Source organism: Nylanderia fulva, unplaced genomic scaffold (assembly GCF_048542155.1).
Source record: "Nylanderia fulva isolate GAGA-0341 unplaced genomic scaffold, ASM4854215v1 Scaffold13, whole genome shotgun sequence".
NCBI classification, from domain to species: Eukaryota; Metazoa; Arthropoda; class Insecta; order Hymenoptera; family Formicidae; genus Nylanderia; species Nylanderia fulva.
In genome coordinates, this window is record NW_028189518.1 from 376,922 (window position 1) to 390,447 (window position 13,526).

The 13,526-nt window shown below is 35.9% G+C and overlaps 1 protein-coding gene across 2 annotated transcripts in view; it reads left to right on the top strand.

Annotated features, from left to right (window-relative positions):
* Positions 1–13,526, top strand: part of LOC114932587 (WD repeat-containing protein 47) — a 60,366-nt gene that overhangs the window by 35,627 nt on the left and 11,213 nt on the right. The window lies entirely within an intron of this gene.

The window sequence follows — 13,526 nt, forward strand, 5'->3', positions numbered from 1 at the left end:
TCGCCAACGTGTTCGACAACGCCCATCTATTTTTTTTCGCAATTCTTTTTACCTTCGTAAGTGTATTTCACTATAATATAATTCCGTTTATCGTGCATAGTAGAGTTCCAGCTATTTTAACCGAGAGTTTAGAGAGGCGAATATATATTTTTAGTTTTTAAAATTATTTTTCGAAATAAAGGAATTGGACTAAATTATAAGAATACAAGATCTGTGATTAAATTTTTTTAATGAAAAGTAAATAACTTACGGACATACAAATTGCTTTTATTTGACAAGTTTCGAAGTACGCATTAATCTCATGAAATGACGATTATTCTTTCTTTAATAAACATACGCGTAGAAACGAGGTATATAATTTACATTGCTAATGATGCTGTATTCAATCATCCGCTTGTCGCTGCCGAAACGATTATTCAGTTTGCTCGATCATTGTGGGTGGTATCGAAGTAGGAATACACAGTCATCTTCATTTGAATAATGATGTTTCGGTTATTCTTTAATATATATCGCATATATTCGAGAATAATAACAACGCATTTGATTGTGCGAATGTTTGATAAAATAGATATGTTGCAGATTCTCTTTGTAAATAAAGTCGTTTATAAGACCGATTAGGTTTTAACCTCCTTTATAAAAAGCCATATTTAAAAGACTAAACGTAGAAAGAGCCTTTGTGTGACAGATATATACAATGTATGAAGAAAATGACAAGAATACTTATTTATTGACATTTTTAATCTCTAAAAAATGAGAAGCTCATTTTCGATCTCCTGTTGACATTGAAAGAGCACATTTTCAAATATTGGAATCATTTTGCATTGCTCTTTTTCTCAGTTTTTTAATTTGTAATATATCGAGTGCCATTTATAAATACTGATTTGAATATTGTGGATAAAGGAGAAACCTAAGTTAGCTTGGTGAATGTATAAAACTGACTGGTAAAGGATTTCACCAGAGTCTCTACCTCGTCGATTCTTGGTCAGAACTTCTCTTCGAACATCTCGAAGAGTTCTGCATTATCGGTATTCCAGTTCCCCCTCTCTGTCTCTTTATTTTTTATTGTTTTTTAGTATTTCATTTTTTTTACTATAATAATTTAGAGGCTGTAACAATGCATTTTCACCATTTTTATGCGAAAAAAATTTTTTATGCGAATAAATATATTCATCATGACTCGAAATGTAGCCTAATACTATGACGGATATTATTGTCGAGAAAATGTAGGTCGCGATCTTCATGCTGATGGATGTAAGCTTGACCAGGCGCATCTAATATCATCTACTTTCTTGTAAATCCCTTGTGATTGCTACAGACCAACGCGATGTTTTCTCCCAATCGAGCCTTACGAAGCTCATAATTTAAAACACGACATACCGTAGTATTTATGTACGTTGATTACATCAGTAATTAATTTATACGACATGATTGACGGATTGATGACGGATTGTTAGATGTCTTAATTTAATTCAAGCATCACATAAAATTAAAAACCTTGTCATACGTTTACACTGTTTTACACATGTTTAGTAATTAACTATTATTACGTACATGTAGCTAATTTAAAATTCTATTTCGTTTGATGAGTAGTTATTTTCACATTGTGATAATGAAAGAAAATAATTACATTAATTAGAAAGCAAGTAGTTTAATTAGTTGACAAAATCATTTATTTTCTCTGATAATATAATTATAAATTTATACATATTATTTCAAATGTTAAACAAATTATAAGTACAAATTAAATATAATAACATTTCAGTTAGATACATATAATAACAGTCTGATAATAATTTATATCATTTATATGCAAGTTTTTTTTAACTTTCACGACCGTGTGACTTTTATTCCCTTGTTTTTACATGCTTTGAGCTATCATTTTCTATAGTATTTTTTCGGCGTAGCGGGTTAAGTCATGGTCTATATATCAAAATCAAAGATTATAATTACAGTGCAACGCAGTAAATAGCGGTAAATATATGGTTTATATTTCGTTGTGCCGGTTATTATGCTTTCATGACAGATACCAGTCAACCTGTTATTAATATTTTTTAGCGGTATATGTACATATTTCCATTGCCGGTCATATCCAATATGGTAATTTTTATTTTTGTGCTGAGGTCCGTTTCTAATTCTTAAAGAAGTCTCAGTTGTTTGGTTTCAACGTATTACGCAAACGCTTTTTCAAGAAAACTGGTTTCTTTTTTTTCTTTCTTTCGCGTAATTTCCCGCGAATAAGAAAATACATGCACGAATATGAGTCGAAATCCTATTTACGGAGCGCAATAAATTAGCAAGCTAATAAGGTATTTCTTAATCATATAAGTCGTTGATAGCTTTTCAGAATGAAAAGGTCGAATCGATTGATTTATAGACACGCACACATAAGAAAATTAAATGATTTTCATATTTGCACTTAAGGCAGTTAAGCCAGCTCGTGAAAGGATTGATAATCGGTACAGAATATAGAATTATGTAGTTTATTTTGAATGCGTTGAACTTTTCAAGATTGACAATAAAAGGTATAAGTCAATTTGAGGAAGAGAAGCACAAATGTGTACCGTGAGAAAAAATTAAATATGTATGTATATTTCTTGTGTGACTGGTAGATATACATATATATAATGCAGAATCATTGCGCGAAGTAGGAAATTTGGTAACCGGTAATAAACCGGTACTGAAAACTCGGTCAACAAGTGCCTTGTCTCTATGACAATTTTGACCTCTGCGATATTCATCGTTCGATTTATCATGTCTGCAAGTCATGATGTTTTTCTTCTGAAGACGAAGAAATCGCATCGGACACACACGTAATGGCGCCATTATTACCATAGATGATCAATGATTGTCTATTGACCCTATATTTATGTTTCGAAAAGAGTGCTACAGCTATATTTTTTAATGAAAAAATAATATATTGTTTCCAAAATATTGATTGATTTATAATGTATCTATAGTGTTATTTAAAATTATCTAATATGCATTTTATAACCAATCTACTGATGAGCTACTCTAAAGAATCTTTCTTTAACCAGAAAACGTAATTTTTCTACCTAATTAGAATTGTTTCGCGGCTTACACGGATCACCGTCGATTTCGTTATCAGATAACTTCCCTACTGTTATTGTCCCCGAAACAAATGCTCGCTCCAGATTTCGTTTTCTCGCGATCTACATCCATATGGAAAGTCAACCAATTTTAATAACGACGCGCGATAGCTCGCACGCGACTCAACGTCACTCAAACGTACTGGAACGAACTTTTCTAACGGCAGCCGACCGTGATAATTGTCCAAGGATCCACAAAATGACAAAAAAATATCCGAAACATCCTCTTTTCGTACGCCGAGATAAATTGTGCACACGCGTGTCACCGGACCATGGCAATTTATTTTTTGCGTTACTTTACTTTCTCTAGAACGCAGATGTCTTATAAGAATGATGTGCATCGACAGCTTCGTGTCTATATATTTATTTTCATTTTCGACCGATGCTGAAATGTTTCGGAGAAATTTCCAATTTCTATCTGTATCCCATCATTGTTCCCAAATTGCACTCTGTTCGGACCAAAGTATCTTATAATCGGGGAACATTATATAATGATATACATTATATCACATAGACGAAACGATCAATCTCAAATTTAATACATCTAGCTGTAAAAAGTTTCAACGGTGATTAAACTTAATTGACATTTGTTACTTGTTCATCGAGAAAAACAGTTTTTTTATAGGCGCCAGGATTGCCCGATCGATCAATCGAGATATTAATTAGCGGGCGTGACTTTATCCGCTATGTTAATCGATCAAGTGAGTTTTGGAACACGGCGATAAAAAGATCGATCCACTTTCATTCTCGCGCACTCTTAATAATTACGGGCACTCGTGGTTTTCCTGAATGCATTAATGCAAATCTCGGATAGTGAAATTAATGCGGCGCGCATAAGTAAAACGTGATATTAATAATTGGTTGACGCTCGATCGAAGGATTTACGATCCACGTCTGTCGGTTCTTATCGCGGCGAAAAGAAATTTCGCGCGAGAAGAACGATCGGTGCAATTTTGCAACGCGAGAAAGGAAGAGAGAGAGAGACCGGAATGAAAACTGGAGGAGGATTATTGCCGCACATATCGCGACTGATTATTAACGGAGCGTATCGGAGAAAGCAGCGATGGAAAATCGAATTGACGGGATCGCACGGCAGAGTTGAAGGAAACGACAATTTTTTGTAAGGTTTTTCCCGAGATATGAATCTATTTAAATAAAAATACATTTTCCAATTGCCGAGAGATCTTAATGCGGGATACAGCTAGATTGTCAATGTTTTTTTGTTGAATTACATATGTATCGCCTTGGAAATTTTTCTCGCACTTGTTTACCAGATTTTTCTTGCGAGACGAGTCTGATAATGCAGTAATTTATGTCGTGGCATAAGATATATGTACATTGCTGGTCGTCGGAAAACCTAAATCCGCGATGAACGTATAAAGCGCGCGTTGAAATCAGCCAACCGAGAAAATTTATGAGACACGCACGATAACATTGATAGAACTCTCAGCGGTGGGCGCATTAACAGCATCGATCACAATGCAGGAAAGTGCAACGGTCCATATACAGTGCTTGTAAGGCTAAAATCGTTGTGATCGCGACGACTCTTGGAAATAAGTAGCGCGCATCTGTACGTTGTCAGTAAATAAATACATGGATATTAAATTAATTTCTCTTTTCACATTTTTTTCTGAAATATATATCACGTTAATCATGCTAATTATTGTTACTACAGCGTGCATTTACACACATGCGAGAATTAAACGATTTTTCAAATGAAAATCACCGAGCATAATTAATATAATAATATTATAATACATGTATTATATGTAATTATACATTTTTTATTTACATACATCACAATTTTTGGGAGTATATATTATGATATTTTATAATTGTACGTATAATATTATGGAGAAAAATATATTAGAAGATATACAATTAGAAAATATAATAATACTAAAAAATTTGCTATATGGAAGAATTTTGAAATTAAAAAAAAATTAAAATTAAATCGAATATATGTAACTTTAGTTGCAGGGTTAATCGTAATAATAATAAATCTAAAGGAAAGAATACGCGAACAAGAAAAATAGCATAAACTATCACTCGCGCCTGTTTCTCACACTTTATCGCGATACATACGAGTACATCTTGATCGAATTCTGCAGCAACCTTTAATTCTGACGCATTGCAAATCATTACGACACAATTCGCAATTGAATTCGCGAAGGCAACGCGTTTTACGATCTGAAAACGATCGGGCCAACAAGTTGGTCCGCGACGCCCATCTTCGTTCTCACTTCCTGCAAATAATGACGCGATTTCTATCTCGAAACAAGATTAATACGGGCGGATGGGCTCGGCGGTTGTCGCTGGAAAAGATGATTGCGCAGTGAAAGCGAGAGAGGGTGAAAAATGAATGTTGCAAGTCGCTCCTCTTTTCTTTTTTTTTCGTCCGTCGTGTAGGTATATCATCACTCTCTCGATACGTGCGATTATCCCTCTTTTCGGTTCGTGGCTCGCGAAGATGATCTCCCGAAGATCTCATTTGCAAGACTTCGAACACGAATTTTCACGCGAGCATCTCTTATTCTGCGTATTCATGGCGAATCGCTGAGAGAAACATCATCTTTTCAGACATCGACATTGGCATTTTCTTAATAAGTATCTTTTATTGTGCGATCTCTTCTCCCAACTTTATTCCTGGTGCGCGATTTTTCTTCGCGTGCTGTGTTTGCAACGAAGCTATCCCTCGCTGAGTCTTTTAAATGAGATCACGCGCATATTGCGGGACTATCGTGCAATCGCTATTGTTCTTTACGATATAATTGTCTTCATATATAGTTACTCTAGCACTCTAATTTTCTATTCTTGTTATATCAATTACAATTTGCAAATTAGATTTCACTTATATACGGGAGCCTTGACCGCTACAGAGATTATTTTCCCATCATCTATTATTGCTTGTTGCATATCGTATTGCTTTTTTGTAATTTTAATTTTCTAATAGCATTACATATTCAAATCGTGGAAAGAGTAAGTAATACATATATCGGAATATAAGATGAGGAAAGGTGAAACTTTTTTTAAATATAATAAATATTAAACTTTGATTAATCAGAAATTTATTATTATACAGACCTTCTTTCTGACGTATATATGAATTAATTAAATTTCTTTTATTTAAAAAAAATGTCAGGCAATTTTCATATTCTTGTAATTTTGTAGATGATAAAATTTCAGAAGATGTTGAATTAAATATTTTGCAAAACTTTTATTCAAATAAAATTTTACAATAATATTAAAAATTAAAGAACTGAGGAATTTTTTAAATCGTTTAAAATAAGATTTGAAGTAATATGACTAAACTGTGACAAGGAGAAATCTTGAAGATTTATATTTATGAATTTTATTTCGATCCTCTAATCATTTTACTTTTTACTTGGCGGGGTAACATGGTAGAACGCGATTTGATATATTTTTTTATTTACAGTCCGAGCCATTTTTCTCGGCGGAATTGCAAACTACTCTCGCTTCGCACGATACGCGCGAAGAAAGGGGGATGGATGAGTTTTGCGGCGGTAGGGAGTCGAAGTCTTTCGCGTTCGAACGAGGAGAAGTGGGTCGTTTCTCAACAGACCATAGTAGCTCGACGTGAACGCGGTCTACGCACTTCTCCGTCGTACTCAGCTGAGCGCGGGCCGCGAAAACTCGCGATCCGCGAAACGTCGTTTCCGATCACCTTCTCTCGGTGCTGTTTCTCGAGTGTGGATAAGAGACTTCAATTGTTTCGACAAATCTCGGACAGGTAAAGAATTGAAAGATCCGACGATAAGGGAAGACACGATGATGGGTGGAAGAAAATCGGTTCGAATTCGATTATCGGGGTGACAGTACGAAATTGAGAATCCGATAGAAAGTGAAGTGAAGTGTTGAGTCGAATTACGAAACGTTTAAAAGTGATTTTCGATCTTTTTTTTTTTTTCTCTCAAGAACACTGGAAAGTGATAAGATTCAAATCTTTCGTCACGCATGATCGAACTGTTCTCTCGATCCTTGTCTCGCCATTTTATAAAAGAGAGAGAGATACGTTTCTAATTTAGAATCTCTCTCCCGATTACTCGACCGAGCGTGCCAAACTCTCTAAACGCGCGATCATCAGACATTGCTAAGCGCTTTCGTCTACATCGGCTTTTGACGACTTCATTATACCGATTTTCTCGAGGCTTTCGACGATCAGTCGTCGAAGTTATTTTCACGACTTTAAAAAACATTTATATTTCACACAAATTTCGTTCCCTCAAAATTACAAAAGCTATTTAAGCAAAACCTTGCTTGAACCTTTCCTATGCAACCAATTAATAATATTATATTACTGAAATCATAAAGTATCTTTGATATAAGAGCACACGCATCAGAAGAGAAATATGACAATATATATAAACTCGCTCTGAGGTGATCGGCCTCCAGACCTCGTACAAGGACAGAGATCGAGTTTACGATGGGCGACATTCGAGTCCTGGATCCCCGCATGGATCCGCGTTTCGATCTCAAGCATCGGCCTTGGCCGCCGATGTATCGAAATCACCCGAACAGCCGGGCGCCGTCTTACTGTTACCGGCCAGTTCCGCTGGACACCCTGACCCAATGGATCACTCCCCACATCCCCGATTACAATTACGTGCCCGCGCCCAGGATCCCTGGCAACCCCAACAAGGCCCGGGACTACTATTACCTCGCGCCCTTATATCGGAACGCGATGCCGCCTCCGCCGCAGGCGATGTCGCCGGTCGCGATGCCGCCTCCGCCGCCACCGGGAGTGATGATGATGGAACGGCCGCGAGGGCGAGCCAAGAGCTCGGGCGGCCTTGCCAGGAGCAGCGCGCCACCCTGCACGTGCGCGATCGGCCGCACCAGGTCCTTGGAGGACGTCAGGAGCGAGATGAGCGAATGGGAGGACTATCACGACGAGAATGGGAATCATCTGCAGAGGAACAGTCCGAAGAGCGTGAATGTGTGTCGGCAGGTTCGCAGATCTATGGAGAATCTGTTGGATGTCGATACGGAGGAACGTGCGTTAAACACCTTCGAGAGGATTGGGAAGATTTGCAGGAGGTCCGAGGAGAGAAGGAATGACAAGTCCGGGAAACGACGAGGAAGCTATCTGGTGTGTTGAAGGATTCTTTATAAATTGGTTTTTATTAAGAAGGTATACGGGTCAATTTTGGTGATATAAGGAAAGATTTCTTTCTGCGATATATGCAGAATATTATTTTTATAATAAGCTCTTATCGAACGAAAATCTTACACATATGTAAGAAAAATATTTAATACGTTTTTTATTACATGATGATATTCTTTTATGTGTAATAAAAAATATATTATAATATTTTTCAAGATTTCTTGTATCAAATTCTCTTATAAATAAGCGGTTAAACGCTTTTAGCAATTTTATTGCTCAGCCTATCCCTATTTTCTTGGTGTGCATATATTATACGCAGCTAAATAAGAGTTTATTTTACATTGTAAAAAAGGCAATTCGTAACTGTATATCCTTACGTCACATTCTAAGCCGTGTAACAGGCCATTCATTCTTGATATGATTTTCGCGATCGTATCTTGTATAATGTGTTGAACTACGTGACTAATCTACTTTTTCGCATACATGCACGCACACGCAAACATTGTTGGAACAACTTATAATCGAGATTTACAGATCAGTGGATTTGTTAATCAAGTCTAATGATAGACTGGTTGCGCAAAATCTGCTTTTAGTTCCGGAAACGTTTCTCACGTTTGTAAACGCACGTTGTAAATTGCTACATTAGCCAAATCATTCGGCAAGTAATGAGCCAAATTCGAAAAGGAACCAACGTTTTGTAGTCATTTTATTGCAATTATATTGTATTGTACAATCTAGAACTTTGTTCCTCGATTCGCTGACAGATGCATAAAGGACTTTTCCTCACGTTTGTCGCGACTCGCAAATATGGGTCGAAGAAAGTGTTTCGTGGAATTTGACTCTGCTTATTTCTGCAAGTAATGTAATAAGCAGTAAATTGTTTATGGATGGGCTAAAATATCTGATGCTGCAACTATACTTAATGTCAGATTATATACGACAAGCTATATTAGATTATATATTTCTGAGCTGCTATAAGACGTTATAAACATCAGTTTGCGTCTCTTTGTGCGAATATATGCACTAAATAAAAAAAAGGATATCGAAAATTATATAAATTTTTGGGTGAAGAAAATTTTATTTTTTTATTAATTCTAAAATATAGCTTTTAATTTGATTTTTTCCTTTTCTTTTTTTTTTTATTAAAATTTTTCCTATACATCTATAAATGGGAGAATATCCTGTTTTATTGGTGATATATGATTCGGTCCATATCCTTCTTCAAATTATGCATCTTTAATGAACAGTAGTCTGGATTAGAAAGTGTTCCCGATAGGTTTGGAGTTAATCAACCGTTATTCCTTTATTAGAAAAAGTAGTTTGCCCCATCGAAAATAATCGCTAATCAACGCGAATGATTTTAACATTTTACTCCACGCTCTGCGGAGTTACGAGGAGATTATCTGAAGATTATAATTGTATTTCATTATTTTTCGCAAGTGTCATTAGCCAGATGCCGATTATTAAATCGTTATATTATTATCACGTTGCTATTAATTACAATTCTGTTGCTAATTAAGATACGTTGACGAATCGACAGGTCGACAGGTCGATAAACCATTAATCGAAAACGAAATGTCCCTTCTACCACCGGTTATGTTATGGCATATTATCGATAAATCTTAATTACGCACACGGAAAGATATATATCTGTTCTATACGAGAGATCGACGACGTCGATTAGTTTTTGTTGTTCGCTCATCAGGTTTCGATTTCCTGCTCTTTTCGCCGAATCATATCGCGAGAAAACAATCGTCTAAAAAATTGAATGGACTTTATAGCGGATTAAATGATCGATACAGTAATCCCGGTCTCTTCGGCGAAAGTGAAGTATGTTTTTCGCGTTGCGCAATTAATCATCGTACACGTGGACGATGAACGTGGGGAGAAAATAATGTCGACGTCGACGACGGGGCGGTTTTGTTCCCGGTGAATGGACATGAATTGCGCATGTATGTCGAAAGCGTAAACGGCGTAATTTTCGAGTTCCTCTCCCGAGTCCATCATTATCCGAGCGTGCGTTTTGCGTCACGTCGTAATCGACCGCTTAATTACAACGTTCGTCGCGTGCGTTTCGTACATACGGTAGAAAGTTTACGGGAGGCTTCCTTGAGGCACTATGCGGCTATGTAAGAAAATTAATTGCGTTGTTGCTTGTAATTTTTTAAGAACGAAAAGTTTTAAGTCATACTTGGTTAGTTTCACCCGGAATAAAAAAAAATGTATTTCAATAACAGCTGAGTAATTGCAGTCGCATTAATAATCGGTATAATAAGCCGATATCTCTTTGGACACCAGTCGATAAGGATTACATATATCTGTATATAATACTTTCGCTTTGCTTCCTAAATGATTCAATGTCACCGTCTGAACTATTGCGTCGACGAGCGGCCAGTCAACTTTCAATGTTTCTAGCCGAGAAATGTCACTGGAATATATCAGGGATCTGTCAGAGGTTCGTTAGAGACAAACGTCATATCTTGTTCATGAATGAAAAACTCTGTGAAAACTCGTTTCCAAGTAACCTTTCACGAAATGTCACCAGAGTTCTTTTCTTTTGAAGCCACTTCATATTCCATTTTGCAAATTTAGTTGACGCGATTTTTTCTCCTTAACTCATTTTAATTTCCTAGGAATATATTTCGCGAATTCGCTACTATTTCTCAAAAGTTTTCTCCATTCTCTCGGGAATACCAGCTGGTTTGCATGATATCCGTGATAATTTAATTCACTTCCGCATTTGTTTAATATTATATATAATAAATTTCTAGGCTGTTATTCTCAATTAATTTAAGAGAAATGATTTATTAATCTTATAAAAAAAAGAACCTCTAACGTTAAAGAGTGTAACGACAATTAATCACATTAATGGAATGTAACGCGCTAATTATGTAGCTGAGCACATTAATTATACATAATATAAAAATAAGAGAAGCGCGGCGCGAACGTTCCCTTTCCGGTTGCAAAGTGTCTGCAATTTCACGAGTTTAAAAAATCTCGCGCTAAAATTATATACGGTGAAATTTGTGCGTCCAAATCTCGAATGTCCTTAAAACCCACGCATTATATATGTGCACCTTCGATTTCTGTCTGAATGACCGAGCAGCGACTCAAAAGTGTGTCGCAACCTAAAAAACGTCTGATTTCACCGAGTTTTATTTTGTTTTATCTTAAATATATCAAATTATATATAGATCGAACTATATACGATTTTACATCAACGATTGCATTTTGCATCAACAATTTTTTCGTCTTGTGATTAATGTATGTATATCAAATGTTTCTACGGATATCTAGGCTCATCTGAGATTGTAAATGATCGTTGTTAGATTCGGTTTAACCGGTTTTCCAGAGAAGAGTGAAAATTTTGATAATCATCATCGAATGATCATCGATAATTGAGACTTACGGGATAAAAAATATCGCACGTGACAGCGCGAAATTGAATCGTTGCAATTTTCTTCGCGGACTCGTGTCGATCGCGATTTGCATTTAGGACGAAAATAAATTTGTAATTGGCGTCGCGCTAATATTTATGAGGTCGCGTTCCATCGTTTTCTAATGCCGTGACGATGAAGGAAAGTAAAAAGCGACAATCGGGTCAGGGTCTCTTTATTTGTTGCTTTTTGCCGCTGTCACGCGTCGTTGGATACCATCCTGCCAATCTTTGATAGAAGATGTGTATTCGAAGGCCTTCGAGGCATCCGGCGGATCCTTCGCGATCCACCCTTCCTTTCTGGAAAAGGAGATGACCGTTTATAAAAGAATTAGGGTCGCGGATATTAATTGTTATTAACGACCTAGATGCATCTCAATGTCTTTAATTTCTGCTTTCACATTATTACATACTTATGCTATTAGATTTTTATAAGAGATCCTGTATAATTTTAATCAATAAATTATATTTTATTTCAGGACATTTTAGTATGTGTAATACACTCTATATAATATGTTATTTATATATATTATTTTTTATTATATAATTTTAATATTTATATTAAATACTTAAATAAAGATATTAATATATATACTATATATATATATATATATATATATATATATATATATATATATTAATATATATTAATTGATCTATATTTTTTAAAAGTATTATTTTGTTTGTCATTATTACTGTTATAAGATGACAGTTTTATTTATCAATAATATTATCAAGCGAGTGGCGAATTAATCGAATGCAAAATCATGGGGCGCTCGGAAGAAGATTTGCATAATCCTCGTCCTGCTTTGGTGCACGGGACCTCAAGTATCTGTGATATGATGATTCTGTATACATTCACATACATCACCGCTAGCAGACGCTTTCGCAAGATTGCGGAGCTATTAAGATCGAACGTCCATAACGATGGCCGACGATGGGTGATTGACCGATCGCTAAACTAGGCTTCGGCTGTATCTCGCCCGATGTTTCATCCGCTTTTCCCGGCCGAACACATTCACAATCGAGAATCGCTTCCGGTTCGTTAAATCGCCCGGAAGAATGCGAGAATTTCCGCGAAATCGGTATTCTTTCTCTCTCTCGCGGATCTCTATACGTACAATTGATTCTTTTTCATGGCCCGATTCTCACTCATAAATTGCATCGTAAAAAAGCGATCATGTATTATTCGCGCGATTATTCGCCGTTTCACTTTTCGCGTTACAATAATAAGAATAATAGTCATAATAATAATAATGCCGACGACGATACATTAGGACCGAGGGCGGATTAGAGTCCGATGTTCCAGAGAAAGTACAACGATTGGTCATAGGAATAAATTGCTTCTTAACAAATAGCGTAGAGTGATTAGAACAACTTGAAGTGAAAGGAAATGAGTTAGCAAGAGAGCGAGATTATAATTAAAAATCCAGTTTGAATTCATCTTTCAATTCCGTTCGGCTATTGTTCCGATGACTGACTCACCGAGAATAAGGTGAAAAAAAATTCTTATCGAAAGAAATCAATGAATCATACATATATCGATTTTATTTTACACGGTATACTGATTCATGCTGAAAGTAGAATTGTGAAACAGGATATTTCGAATGCTTTTCTCAAAAGCAATCTCTCAGTTTTATTATTTTCTCTACTCTTTTTTCAGTTACATTAAAATTCCTTGCGTAGCATTTACATTTACACAAATATCAGCGAAATAATTATAGAAATAATCATTCTGCTTAAAATATTCTCGTTTTAATTGTATACAAACAATTAAACTCAATTTCTCGTTGATTCGCGTAGCTTCAGATTTTTTATCTCTTTGAAAAATCTGAGATGCGTGAGTCGTGCACGATGA